This window comes from Prosopis cineraria, unplaced genomic scaffold (assembly GCF_029017545.1).
Source record: "Prosopis cineraria cultivar Desert tree isolate PC_DT_omini unplaced genomic scaffold, ASM2901754v1 PC14, whole genome shotgun sequence".
Taxonomy (NCBI): Eukaryota; Viridiplantae; Streptophyta; class Magnoliopsida; order Fabales; family Fabaceae; genus Prosopis; species Prosopis cineraria.
Window position 1 is genome coordinate 17,590,165 of NW_026555345.1, and position 15,103 is coordinate 17,605,267.

Genomic DNA, 15,103 nt, shown 5'->3' on the forward strand with positions numbered 1-15,103 from the left:
TGATGCTTTACTTTAACTTATATTTAATTTCTCAATTAGTTTTTCACAAATTTATCTAGAAGAATAAAATAAATGCATCCTATGAAAATTTCTTTTTCTTCTCTTGATTCATCATTCTCATGCATAAGATGATGGCTTCTAGTCTTCTTTTTCATGCTCATTTGTCTTTAAGTGCAACATATTTATGATGATTTCTTTTATAACTTTTTCATGCTCACTCTTCCTTGATGTTTTGTTACTTAATTCATGATATTCATTATGCCAAATAACAAACACCCTTTTCTTGATTTTGTTATTATCAAAACATTTAGTTTAATAAAAAAAACCCAATAAAAAAAAAAGGATTCCATAGAGACCACTGGTAACATTTTCTTTAAAAAATAATCCTTTTTGTTTGGTGGTCACCTCCTCATTGGTTATTTAAATATAAAATTCCCATATAAAACAAGATGCACTTATATAAGTGATAACTTTGAGGGAAGATAATTAGGAGAAAGTAATCTACAAAATTGTATAGTTTTCCTCAATTTTAAATTAGATTTATGTAGTTTATTTTATTTTAATCAAGCCCTTATAATTTGATTGATTAATTATGTTAATCTAGTAAGTTAAAATTATTAATGTATAATTAAATTTTGTAATAATAAAATATTTTTAAAATTTATAGAAAACTTGATTCAACACTTTTGGCCAAAACAAGGAAAAAATTGACTTAATACAATATTTTTATTTTTATTAATTTTTTTAAAATTTTTATAGGTATAAGAATTATTTAGATGACATAACTTAATTATATAAATTTTTATTTTTAATAATAATGTAATTATTTCTAAAATTATTTAATATTTTAGTAAAATAACCCTATAAAATTTTTTATTTTTAAAAAAATAAAAATTGAAGGATGTTAATTGTAATATATTTAATTCATCAAACTATAAGAACTTGATTAAACCATGATAAATTATAAAAAATTAATTCAAAATCGAGAGAAACTTAAGGAAATGTAGAATAATTTTATTTAATAATTCTAATTTAAATTTTAGGGGTTTCAAAAATTATTATTTATCATATATTAAAAAAGAGAGAGAGAGAGAGAGAAATATCACCAGAAATATATAAAATTAAAATAAAGTGAAAAAAGACTAATACTTTTATACATAGTCATGTTTCATATAGTTTAAATATATAGTATAAAGAGATCAAGCTGCTGCTGCTGCTAATAATAATAATAATAATAATAATAATAATAATAATAATAATAATAGCATTTATTTTATTTGTTATTATAACTTCATTTGCACATGATAATATGTACAATGACCATTATCATAATGTTGCGTTAGTTGAGCAAAGTTCCATTTTCTTGTTTTTGCGGTGGGTGTCATTTATGGTCTTTATATCCCCTCGGAAAAACTAGACTCTAATCACAAAACGCCACGTCTCTTGCCTCAACTCATGCATGTTGGATGGGAAAATAAATAAATAAATTTAGACGTAGCCATATCCAATTGTTTCAGTTTAATATATATATATATATATATATACATATAGTTGTATTAGATACCACATGTATCTAATACTTGTTCGACACCAACTGATTCAACAATTCCACAGCCATCATTTTCTCATAAAAAAACGTATGTCAATGGAATTTGTCTCCTTTTTTTTTTTTTTTTTCAACTCACAACACAGATCTTGCATGCTTAGCGCTCCAGTGGGATGTCTTAATGGTTGGTCAATTTGGGTAAAGAAGCTCCCAAAAAAAAAAAACGATTATACATTGTCTGATCCTAATTTATTTAATTAGGGGCACAAACTTTGCAGAAAATCAAAGAAAGGTCCTAAAAAAATTACAATTTAAAACACCATCTGATAAATGTTTTACAGTTTAGTCTGACTATGACAATGTTGTTTTCAAAAGGGGACCCGAGATCACTTCATTTAACACTACTACAAAAATGCTATATATAGTAGCTATTTTTAGCTATATATAGTGATTTTAACTGCTATATATTATGATACTATACATTTTTTAAGCCAATATATAACGGTTTTTAACCACTATATAATTGCCAATTATATAGCAGTTGTTTGGAAATAACCATTATATAATTGCCAACTATACAGTGGCTTTTTTATTTTTACTATACATATGAGAACTTTGTTTTAAAAGTAGAAGTAGCAATTTTAGTAGCCCTTACATTATATTTTTTTTTACAAATTTTGAGAGAAGTAAAATGAAAATTTAAAAAAAATAAAGATTGGAGTAGTAGAGACAATATCCACACATGAAATTAACAACAATTGATATTAAAGTATTCCACTAACAATTAAAATAAAAAATAGAAAAACAAAAACTATAGATCATGAAAAAAAACCTTCTCATGAAGGAGACAAACTCAAATTAGTATCGCACATATCTAAAAAAACCATAGATTTGAAACCAAAAATTAAAAATTGTGGTTGTAAGTCTGGAACTCTAGCCTTCTGTTTAACAATATATAATCGACGATGATGATGAGACAGAATAGAGGGAGAGTGATGTCGGCAAGATCAAGTACCACCCAGATTAGACGATAGTGCACGACACCATTTGTGCACATAGAATGAAGGAGAAGGGATGTTGGCCGCATTAAAGATCATGGCCGGAGTTGATTGTGTGAGTGGTGAAGATGAAGATGAAGATGAAGACTTAAAAGCTAGGGTAAGGGAGAGGGTTGAGTGTGGAGTGGAGGAGTAAGGTTGCGTGAGAGAGAGAGAGAGAGAGAGAGAGAGAGGGAGAGGGAGGGAGGGAGAGCGTTGAGTGTTGTGAAAGTGAAGTGTGAGGGATGAATTTGAATATGATAAATGACAATGAGAGAGAGAGAGAGAGAGAGAGAGAGTATATGTGCCATTGGATAAAAAACTCAATAGTTCATAGATAATAATAACATCAATCCGTGTGTTATATAAAATTTGTGTTTTTTAAAGTTTTTAGAGTCAGAAAACTATATAGTGATTCTTTTAAATAACTACTATATAGTAATTGACTATATAGCGAGCGACTATATAGTGGTTATTTAAAAGAACCGCTATCTAATCTTTAGAAAAAAAAATTCAAAAAAAAAATAGAGAGACTTTATATGCGGTTCTTTCTAAATAATCGCTATATAGAATTATATAACAATTATTTAGAAAGAATCATCATATAGTCTCTAGAAAAAGATTTTAAAAAAAAGAGAGACTATATAGCAGTTATTTGCTATAAAGTTTCAAGATTATATGGTGATTATTTCAAATAACTACTATACATTCTCTTTTCCTAAATCTTACTTCAACTATATAGTGGTTTTTTAATAACCACTATACATAAGGCACTATATATAACTTTTTTTAGTAATGTTTTGTGCTCTTTTTCGAACTCTAATGGCTCTTCTCCTAGGGTTTGGCCAAAACTTGATAAAAGAGGGGTTCAAAAAGGTCCAAGGGTCATTTCATCAAGGTATTTGTAATATTTTAAGTTTTAATTTCTTCATTTCTCTTCAAGATTTATTATTTTGATTGTGAATTAGATGAATGAGTTGTCTTGAATTTAAATTGTTCGAGTTGTAAGGTGTTTGAATGATGTAATTGTAATAAACCACCACAATTAACCCACTAATTAAACTCCACTACTATGGTAATTGAGGTTAATGTCCCAAATTAACCATTACCATAGTAGGAAAAAGCTTAACCATGGTTATAAGAAAAACAAGAGCAAAAATAAATAGAAAATACTTTGAAATTAGGATCCTAACTTAAAATTAGTTTCCAAACCTATTTGAGTTTAAACACCATATTAAAGTAATCAAACAAACAAAAGCAATGGAAAATCCTCAAATAGGATCATCCAGTATCACAAGGAAAAAATAGTCAATTCACATAACTTAAGCATCTTATCATAATTGAACTCCCAAACCAATGATGCAAGCACACTCACCTTGGGAGTCAACATGTAACATGCTTCTTATTGTACTAGATAACTTAACCATATATAATCATTAAATCAACTACATGGTAGAAAAGGAAGAGAGATAATTCAAAAATCCACCACATTAGAAAAAGATCTTTCTCAAAATTTGGAAAACTAACTATGGTGGAAAAGAATTTAACAAAGCATTTGAAAACCCTAAATGGTTACAAAAGTAACTTAATTAAGTCAAAACATTAACCATGATAGAAAAGATTTAATTATACATTCAAAGCAACTATCATGGTTAAAAATAATTAATCTTAACCTAGCTTTTGAAAAAAAAAAAACTATCATGATAAAAATTTCCATTCAATCAATCATAAGAGAAACCATAAACAAAAAGTCCAAACCAACTCTCAAATCAACTATATGCTTAGGGAAATTGAAGCCCAACTTATATGGCAATCATAAAGCCCAAATCCATTCTCAAATTACTTCTTATGAATATGCCTTTCACATTCCAAAACATTGCTGTACTCAAAAATCTCAACATATGGATCCATGTAAATAACCACATGTAATTCTTAAGGCCTCTAACAAACAATCCTAGCAACAAGTAGACAACTGTATCAAGTGTATAAAAAATTATCAGAGTATATGTGCATAAGCTATAAATATGGCAACATATAGTAATTCAACACAAAAACAAAAGAGGAGGCAATACAAGGCAATGGAAAACTAAGCCTCCAAAACCTTCTTGGTGGATTGCCATATGAAATTTCACCTATGAATTGTTAAGCAATGGGGGGCAAGGCAATGTCTCAGCAACAAGTAGTCCTACCTACAATACAATTAATACATGCTCATAAGGTGTTAAGTGGGACAATTATAAAGCATTTAACCATTCGTTCAATCATCATATACCAATATATACCAATCAGATATATCAACACGTAAGACTCCTTATCTTTTTTATTTCCTTTAGTTGAACCTATGGGCTAAGTCAATATCCATGTCACTAGTTGATCCAACAAGCTCTTCAATTAAGTGGTGTGGGCTAGCCAAAACTCAAATGACACAACCAAGCCATAAGTTCCACCTTAATGAACAAGTGGAGTCTTGTGGCCTTAACTAATCTCCTCATAGAACCAGTGGAGATAAGTTAGGCAATGTCCCTCGATGAACAAGTGGGACATGAGTTCCAAATGACGGCCTTACCATATGGTAAAAGAATACCTCATTGTTGTAACTCTAAAAAGCCATCAATACCAATTAAGGGTCAACTCAATGTCATGCAACCTATCATATTAATTATGTGCACAAATCTCAAAAATTCCCTTATCATATAGGCATTCATTTCAAAATTATAATACTCATATACAATTTGAAATCTAATTCATTTTTAAATCAATTATTATATTAGTATTCCATAACAATTTCTCAACACATAGACATATGTCCCATGGGGAAATTTCATATATCAAAGTAGAATTTTTCACAATACAGCTCACATTCTAGTTTTATCAAATGTACCATAAAATTTTCAATAAATCTTACCAATCATATATTTTAGAAATAACTCATAAATACACACTAGCATGCACAATAATGAAGAAAGTGGTTACTTCTCACCAAAGTTAATAAAAGTATCATGTACCATCCTAAGTTTCAAACCTTGAAATTTCAAGTGTTTAGAAAGGTAAATTGGTAAATTTAAGTGAATTTTAAATTAATAATGCTTTTAAAAGACTAATGTGGTTATTGGGCATCCTTAGAAGAGGGCTACATCAAAGTTGAAGCGAACTAGGGCATAAAAGGGACTAAAAATAGTGTTGGGTCAGTTTGTGTCCACTATGGTAGACGCACCATGCGCCATGGTGGATGGAGAAAATTTGCATTTATCAAACTTGCAATTTAGGCAAAAAAACAAAAGAGAGAAGGAGAAAAATATGAGAGAGCGACAATGAACAAACTTGGGACTGCTAGGGGTTGACCTTAGGAGCTATTTGAAAGTATTTTGTAACATCCTGAATTTTAATTTAGGAAAACTAGTTGCTAATCAGAGGTAAATTAGTAATTAGTGGATTGATTGTGGTTTAGATATTAAGTTGATATTTTGTGTTGATTAGTTATTATGTTGATAGGATTGAATCATAGAATGGCAAGCTGGGATGAAACGTGCGAGCATAAGTAAGATTATCCTTATTGTGCCACGTACCACGGTAGGTGCTACATGTGCAGTGGCATATTACATGAAATTCACTTAAATCTGACGTGATCAGCTTGTGAAATCAAAAGAGAAAGTGAACGAAAATGCATCAAAAGAGGAGAGGAAGTTCATCTCTACTAAGGCTTCCATTATCCAATAATTGGGAGTTTGTTTGGGCTAGTGACTTATTAGGTAAGTATTGTACAGCCTTGAGCTATATTTCTACCCTATTTTCACTCAGTTTGATTGGTAGAGAAATTAAATTAGGAATTTTTAAAGTGTTAAAATCTAAAAGAAAGGTTTAAAAATGGTTTTCAAGTGTGAAACTAAGGTTTTACGATTAATCTAGAGTCTAATGTTTGAACTCTGAGGTTATAGGTAGAATTAACATAAATTATTAGGTTAAAAATGATGAATTTAGTGAATAAATAAGTTAAAAGGGTGTTATGATCATTTGAATAGCCTATAGGGCTAGTGACTATAAAGAATGGATTATATGAATTCGAAAGGTGCTAATTGAATAGTTTTATATGTTAAGTGTAACATCTTAAGCTTCTCAATTTCAAAATTATCAGTGCTTTCAAGGATAATTTGGTTAATTTAGATAAATTGTTGATTTCACGAGGGTTATGGAGACTAATATAGTTTTTGGATCCTCAGACAGCCTTAGAAGAGGGCTAGGTCGATGTTCAAGCGGGCCATGGCACCGAAGGGAGTTTAAAATTTTATGAATTTTCTGTGCCATGTGCCGTGGTGCGCGACACGGCCGCCACAGCGCATGTACAAAATCAGCACTTACCAGATCGAGAATTAGACTAGAAAAATAAATAAAGAGAAGGAGAGATAAGAAGAGAGTGATAGAAGAGAGCCTGTAGTCTGTTAGGGCATAATCTCTAGGCTACTTTGGAGGTATTTGGAGCTTGAATCACCGTTGGGTAAGTTGCACATTCCCTCTTCTCCCTCTTTTATGCAAAAATCTACATTGGTGGGGCAATGGGGGCTTTGATTTTGGTTTCCTTAGGTTTAGACTGAACCCACTAATTTATTTAAGGTCTTGGAGAATTAAATCAAGCCTTTAACCTTAAGTTTATAAGTTTTGTGGTGATTAAAAATTTTTGGTAAGCGTTTGGACAAACCCTAAGTATAATTTGAGGATTTTGAGACAAGATGAAACATTAGTTAGCGAATTTGGTGTGTTGGGATGTTTAAGTAGAGTACTTGGGAATGGTTGATGTTGTTAGAAAAGGAATTTAAGTATTTTAGACATTTAGAACTTAGAGAATTTAGAGTTATCTAAAGTGATAATTGATGATTGTCACTTGATTATGTAGACTGAGCGTTGCTCGAGCTATATTGTACATATATAACGCCTGGAGCTAATGTTGAACCATGGTAACCCTTTTGTGTGTGACAAAGAATTGAGGTAACAAAGTAATTTACACTGATTGATTATATTGCTTAATTGTTTGTGAGTAGACATGTGGATTTGAACTTGATATTTTGTTAATCTTGCATATTGTGAAATGTGGTTTTTGAGCATGAAAAATCTATTTTCAAATTATAAAGTATGATGAAAACTATATATATGAATGAGTTAAAAAATTTGTAATGTATATATGATATATATATTGAGTGTGGGCATGATCATGTTAGGGATGGGAGTTCACTCATAGGAAGGAGTAGTAGAAGTCCATATGGCATGTATCTCCTTAGTGTCTAATAAGGCATGGTGTTGGAGATTTTCTCTTTAGTATCCATGTAGGATATGGTATTGGAGAGTAATGCTCCTTAGCATCAATGATGCGGTGTTGGAGTAACGACACCCCAATTCATATGTGATAGGGGGAAACCATAGTTCAAAAGTGGGATAGGACACCTTTGGCTAGGTGATCCTACCACTGAAGGTGAGCTTGGATAATTATGAATGTGCACATGGCCCAAGAGCCTATGGTTTCGATCGGGGTGATATGGAGGCTCGGATAGTAGAATGATCATGCTAGTAGTAAAAGATTTATATTGATGAAAAGGATATATGGTGATATGCTAAATGTATATTTTGAAGTTTCATAATTTTACTCTTTTATGGTTATGCATGTTAATTAATAGTAGTGAATTATTCTATTATTGAGATGTTTATCTCACTCTGTGGTTATATTTTACAAGTGAGGGCTCCAGTAGGGACAAAGAGAAGGAAGGGGCAGTTGAAGAGTGAAGAGCGTGTAGTATAGGTCTTCCCCTTTTTTCTTTTAGGTTTGTAATGAATATTGCCAACTTAGGAACATGACATTATTTTAGATGTCACTTATATGAAATTGTGACAAGTGTGTGTACCTTGGTCCAAACTTGATGTTATAGATTAAGTATGGGCTTGGCCAAGTTACACTTACATGTGATATATATTTCAAGTGTTTTGAATGCCATAATGACCAATTGATTTGTACGTTGAATTTTATCTGCCCCGTTATGTTATGGTCAAATGGGGGTTTGGTGGTTATTTTAAGCATGATTGCTTAATTGTGTGAGAATAAATTGTTATGTTACGTGTGGTCCATTTGAGGTGGTCTAAGTGTCTCTGGGGCTAATGGCATTTGGTATTGTAAGTTGGACACCAATGTGTGTGTTTTGAGGTGAAAACGAACCATTTAGGGTTCAGGTGTCCATCTTTTAAATAGATGTTTATCCGAGTGAAAAATTGATGCCATTAGCTAGAGGGCTCAAAGAGCTTCCTGTGGACACTTAAATCGCCCAAATTAGTTGTCAGATGGCAAATCGGCGTGCTTCGGAAGTTTGAAGGGATGCCATAATAGCTATCTGCTATCATGACAGTGGGTATACGCTGCGGCGCAAGAGGCCTTTGAAGGATTTGTCCTTCTATGCCATCTACCGTGGCGGACGAAGCAAAATTTACAAAAGAATGGTGTTTTTAATGTAGTTTTAATGTGGTTTGTTGCCCATACTTTTGTATCTGCTCTTACTTGATTTTTAACCATGGTTTGAGCTCAAACAATATTTTAGAAAAGGGTTTTCTTGGGATCCTAATGTTTTAAACTAATTATCTTTAAACTCTTAAGTTGTGATAACTTCTTTAGAGGATTTTATTTAATCCTAGTTATCACAATGATGTGTGAGTGTTGACCTAGTAATGTCATGGCAAATATTACATTAAAGGATTTAATTTAATTGAATTAATGTCTATATTAAATGTTGAAAATTGACTAAAGGATATTACATTGTGTAAATTGAGCATTTGAGACGTTGCTCATGAGTAATTGCACCATTTAGGAATCCAAAGTGGTTGGGAACCCTTAATAATGAGGGTAAAAGGTAACTGAAGTAACCCTTATATTTGTTTATTTGTAAAAGTTATTTACAAGTATTTTATATAACTATGTGCATTATATTATGAACTGGTAGAATAGTAGTATTGTGAAAGAATATGCATGTAGGTGTGTGAGTGTTGATTGAAATGTATAAGATAAGACATATGCATAGACATGTGCATTGCATTTGCAAGTATACCCTAGATTAGAGCAGAGAGTTGCGGCCCTACTCTGTATAAGGTTAAGAAGTCTTGAAGGTCTTGAGCATAGAGCTTGACTCCACCAAGAAGGACCTAGGAGATTCTAAAGGTCTTGAGCATAGAGGTTCACTTCGCCAAGAAGGACTTAAGAGATCCTGAAGGTCTTGAGCCTAGAGCTTGACTTTTCCAAGAAGTATATAAGAAAATGATCCATGAGTGTACCCTAGTCTAGGGTAGGGGTTATGGTCCTACTTTGTGTAAGGCTAGAAAGTATTAACATTTCAAGCATTGAGAATGCTTCGCTAGGTGGGATTTAGGAGACCACTCATACACAATGAGGATACCTGGTTTGAGACAAAGGTTTGGTGGGCCCTATTTTGTGTAATACTAAAAGTCCTGGCTCGAGGGTAGAGCTTGCTCTGCTAGGTAAAATCTCTCATGCACGAGCATGAGTATGATAGATGATGAGTATGAATTTGTGTATATTCATATTATACTATTTTTATTGAAACACATGCTACTTTATCTCTTATTTATAATTTTACTTACTAACTGGTATTTGGGGGTTATCGAAGTTATTAGGACGTATATCTCACTTTGTTACTTTTGTACACAAGTGAAGAGAGGACGAGAAGGCTGGGAAAGGAAACGAGGAAAGAGTAGCCTCAATCGGTAGTGATATAACTACTTATATGTAATAAATGTATAAGGTTATAGTTAAAAATTTGAGTTGCCAACTAGGATGCATAAGTATACGTGAATATGAATATATGAATGTGTATAAGATTTATGGTTGAAAATTTTCTTGTCTATATGATGCTGTATCTCATTGAAGGTACACAGTAGTGGGTAGGCCTAAATGCCAATAAAACAAGTGTATGTTATTATGTAACTTGTTCCACTTGTATTGAATGTGAATTGTTATGTGAAATTATGTGTATATGTGAGAACTTGACCCAAATAGTGATGCTTAGGCCCATTTGCAGGATGTGAGTATATTTGTGATTCCTGATCGTATGGTAAGACTTAGCCCTATATGAGAAAGTTGAATGATTGAAATAGAACAAGTATATATGTCTATGCAGTTATATGTATTATGCCTCATATAAGCCTACAAGTTTGTAATGTGTGTTGAGAAGTCAAATTAAGTATTTGATGTGATATATGTGATTTGATGAGACAATCAGGTTTAAATAGTCATTTTGGACTTGGTTTAAGGCCTAAAGTGGTCTAATAGGACAAGGAATGAGAATTGAAAACTTAAAGATCAAGTTTTAAAAGAAAAAGTAGCTTTTTACACCCGGATATCTAATTCTAGATTGGATCATTAGATCGTGTCCAAACTTATCTTATTAGATAAAATATATTGAGAGTTTTGTGTGAATGCTTAAATCACTCCAATCAAATGTTAGATGTGAAATTTGTGCATGGTGGAAGTTTGTCTTTCGAATTGTCATATGAAAGCAGAATTTGCTATCTTATGCACCACGATGCATTGGCATAGAGAGAAACAGAGCACGTTACTTTGTATCACACGCCATAGCACATGGCACGTTTCTAAAAAAATAGTTGTGCCTTCTTGAGTTTTAAGGTTTATGTCTGTTAGCCCTCTTATTTGAATATGCTTTTGATGAAGTTGGAATCTTGTATTTTGAAAACAAATCGAGGGCCATTACTCTAATATTGTATTATGATTGTATTGTAATGTGTGAATGTGGTGGTAAAGTCTAGATTGAGTAAAGGACTTTACACATTTGGAGTAAGATTCATCCTTAGGTAAGCTTCCTATACCTCTCCCTCTCTCTTTATGTGAATTTCTAAATGTTTGGGACAATATGAGGCTTAATTTTAATTTTCCTTGAGTTGTGACTAAACCCATTGCCTTCATTAAGGTCTTGAGGTGTTAAATCAAGCTTTTAGATCTAAGTTTATAGATTATGAAATAATTTAGAGTTTTTGGCTAGGGTTTGGATAAACCATAAGTGAAATTTGAGAGTTTAAGAGCAATGTGAGTAGAAGATTGGTGTTATTAGAGTGTTTGGGTGTTGATTAATGTAGTGTGTTAGGAGAGTTGATGGTGTTAAAGTAAGGTTTTGAGCACAGTGACTATCCAAAATTATGCTAAAAAGAGGTTAATTAGAGTGTAAATTAATAATTTAATGTTTAACCTTGTAGATGTCAGGTGTTTTTAAGTCGGTAGACATGTGTAGGGCTATTGATTGGCCACAGTATCCCTTTTAGTGACAAAAGGATTGAGGTAACCAAATTGTTTAAACTCTTTATTTGCATGTTTGAATAGTTGTGTGGTAATTATTAAAGCTAATACTCTTATTTTGTATTTGTATAGTATTAGAAATGATTATGATTAGAAACTTTATATGAAGTGGAATGAAAAATTATATTTTAAATATTGTGGTTTTGAAAACTAAATCCTATATTCAACTATAAGTATTTGTGAAATTCTATGGTTTATGGTGGAAATGATTATTATAGTGGAAATTATATGTTATGGTTATATGTGGAATTGTTTAGCATATGTTTGGCATGACCATTATGAGAGGGTGGGAGTTCAACCTAGTGTGGTGTTGGGGATATTTTTTTAAAATCCATATGGTACATTGGCACTTTAGAGGCCTCAGTATACAATTCTATATTTGTTCGGAAGTCTCAGTGTTATGAACAACACCTCGAGTATTCATGGAAAGGGGAATCTATGGTCCATATTAGATGAAGGCGCCTTTGGTTGGGGTTGCCTCTCATAATTAGTGAACTTGAGCCAATCCAATCACATGGATTTAGTTTTATCAAATTGTCAACCTATAGATTCAGTCAAAAGAAATAAGGAGGATACAAGGTGGTGTGTTGGTCATGCATATTTTCATTGAATAGCCATGTATGTGTGTAGTACTTGTTATATATGAAATATATTTTAATGCTACTTCGCATGCTCACTACCTATTCTCACACACGAGTAGTTTATTTAGATTATTTGGTTACTGAGTCCTCGACTCACCCCATTGTTACATGTTAACAGTGAAGGCTTCAATAAGGTAAAGGGAAGCAAGATGCCACTGAGCATTGAGCGATTCATACTTGTATAGTTCCCTTTCTTTCATTTGATTTTGCAACAAATTAATTATGCTTATGCCAATTTAGGATCATAAAGACATTTTGGTGTCACTTGCATAAATTCTATTGCAATTTATGGGTATCTTGACTTAGAATATTGTAATTGTCATGTAATGTTGTGAGAGGTCAAGATATCAGTGCAAATATTTTTTTTATTGATCGTGTGTTTGAATGGCTAAAAGAATGACTATTGTGAATTTTTTCTATCCCTTGGAATTATGTTGAATTTGGGGTTTTGATGGCTAAATCTTGTATGGAATGTTATTGCTGTGATTTTACTATGCAATCAGGTTGTTTGTGGTCCATTTAAGTTGGTCCAAGTGGTTTCAAAGTTATTGGCACTAGTTTCATGAGTTTGAACACCTTTGTTATTGTTTTGAAAGAAAAATGGACTAATTTGGGTTCGGGTTTAAATGGTTGAGTATTTGGGTGTGAAATTGGTGCTAATAATTAGGTGGCTCAAAGAGTTACAGGTGGAAGCTTGAATTGTTCAAATTGAATGTTGGATGGCGAAACGACATACTTTGAAATTTAGTCCTGGAGTACTGTCATGACAGGTGTAAAGTCCCAATTTTCACCCTAGGCTTTACTTACACATCCACACCTTACATTACACATGCACTGTGGTGCACGTATCAGATTCTATTGCTATGGTAAATCTTCTGATACGAACTTCTACTACGTGCATTTTTCACATCTGATATTCAATTGGAGTGATTCAAATGTCCACATGAAGCTCATAACATAATCTATCTATGAGATAAGTTTGGAGATGATCCAACGATCTAATTTTAAATTGGACACCTGGGTGTAAAAAGCTACTTTTATTTTAAAATTTAGCACCCTAAGCGTTCAATTTTCATCCCTTATCTCATTAGACCACTTTGGGCCTTAAGTTAAAAAGGATCATATACACTTGATTAACACATCATTTACACATTGCATATTAATTACACATTTTGACTCCTCAATGCCATATTTCACACTTGTGGTCTTATATGAGGTATCACATGCATTCGCACATGCAAATCCACACTTGTTCTATTTTCACACCTCTGAATTCCACATATAGGGCTAAGCCTCACCATATAGTTAAGAATCATAAATATACTTGACTCATACAAATAGGGCTAGGCCCCACTGTTTGGTCAAGATCTACACATATCCACATTTCATCATCACAATTCACGTATATTTTAGTGGAACATACAACATAACATAAACTTGCTTAAATAACATCTAGGTCTACCAATGTATTTGCCACTATTATACACTCGGTGAGATGCAACATCAAATATATAAGCAATCCACCACAACTCATCATAAACACATTTACAAACTTGCTTGAATAACATCTAAGTCTATCCATATATTCACCACTGTGATACACTCAGCAAGATGTAATAGAAAGTATACAAGCAAGCTTTCAAACAACATAACCACATATTCATATTCACATACACATATACATCTTAGTTAGCAACTAAATCCTTAAATACAATTATATGCATCATATACATTCAGTACAAGGTAGTTTTATACCAGTACTAGAAGCAAGGTTACTCTTTCCTAGTTTTCTTCTAGAGCTATCTTTACCTGTATATAAAAGGTGATGAAGTGAGACATACATATCAGTAACTTGGATAAACCCTAAATACCAGTAAGTAAGTAAAATAAAAAATAAGAGATTAAGTAGCATCATTTTCAATAAAAACAATATAAATAGCATATACATGATATCATACTCAATCATCCACTATGCTCATGCACTCCTGGTCCTCCTGGCAAACCAAGATCAATGCTTTGACCAGGACTCCTTGCCTTACATGAAACAAGGCCCATTAAATCATTGTCTTAGATAAGTACCACAAATATAGGTGGTCTCTTGAGTCTCCATTAGTGAATCAAGCTCAATGCTTGAACTATTAGGACTTCCTAGTGTTGCACAAAGTATGGCCATGAACCCCTACCCTAGTCTAAGGTACACTTGTGAATATATTCTTAGGTCCTTCATGGTAAAGTAAGCTCTACACTCAAGACTTTTAGGACTTCTTGCTTTACACAGAATAGGGCCACGATCCCCTATCATAGTCTAGGGTACATTTGTGGATGCAAATACATATGCTTCTTGCATACATTGCAAGCATCACTCACACACACACATGCATATTTCTTTCGCAACACTACTACTCTATTAGTTTATAAAACACAATGCATACGTTTTATACAAAATACTTATAAATAATTTCACAAACTAATAGATAAAAGGGTTACTCTAGGTATCTTTTTACCCTAATTACCAAGGGTTACCATT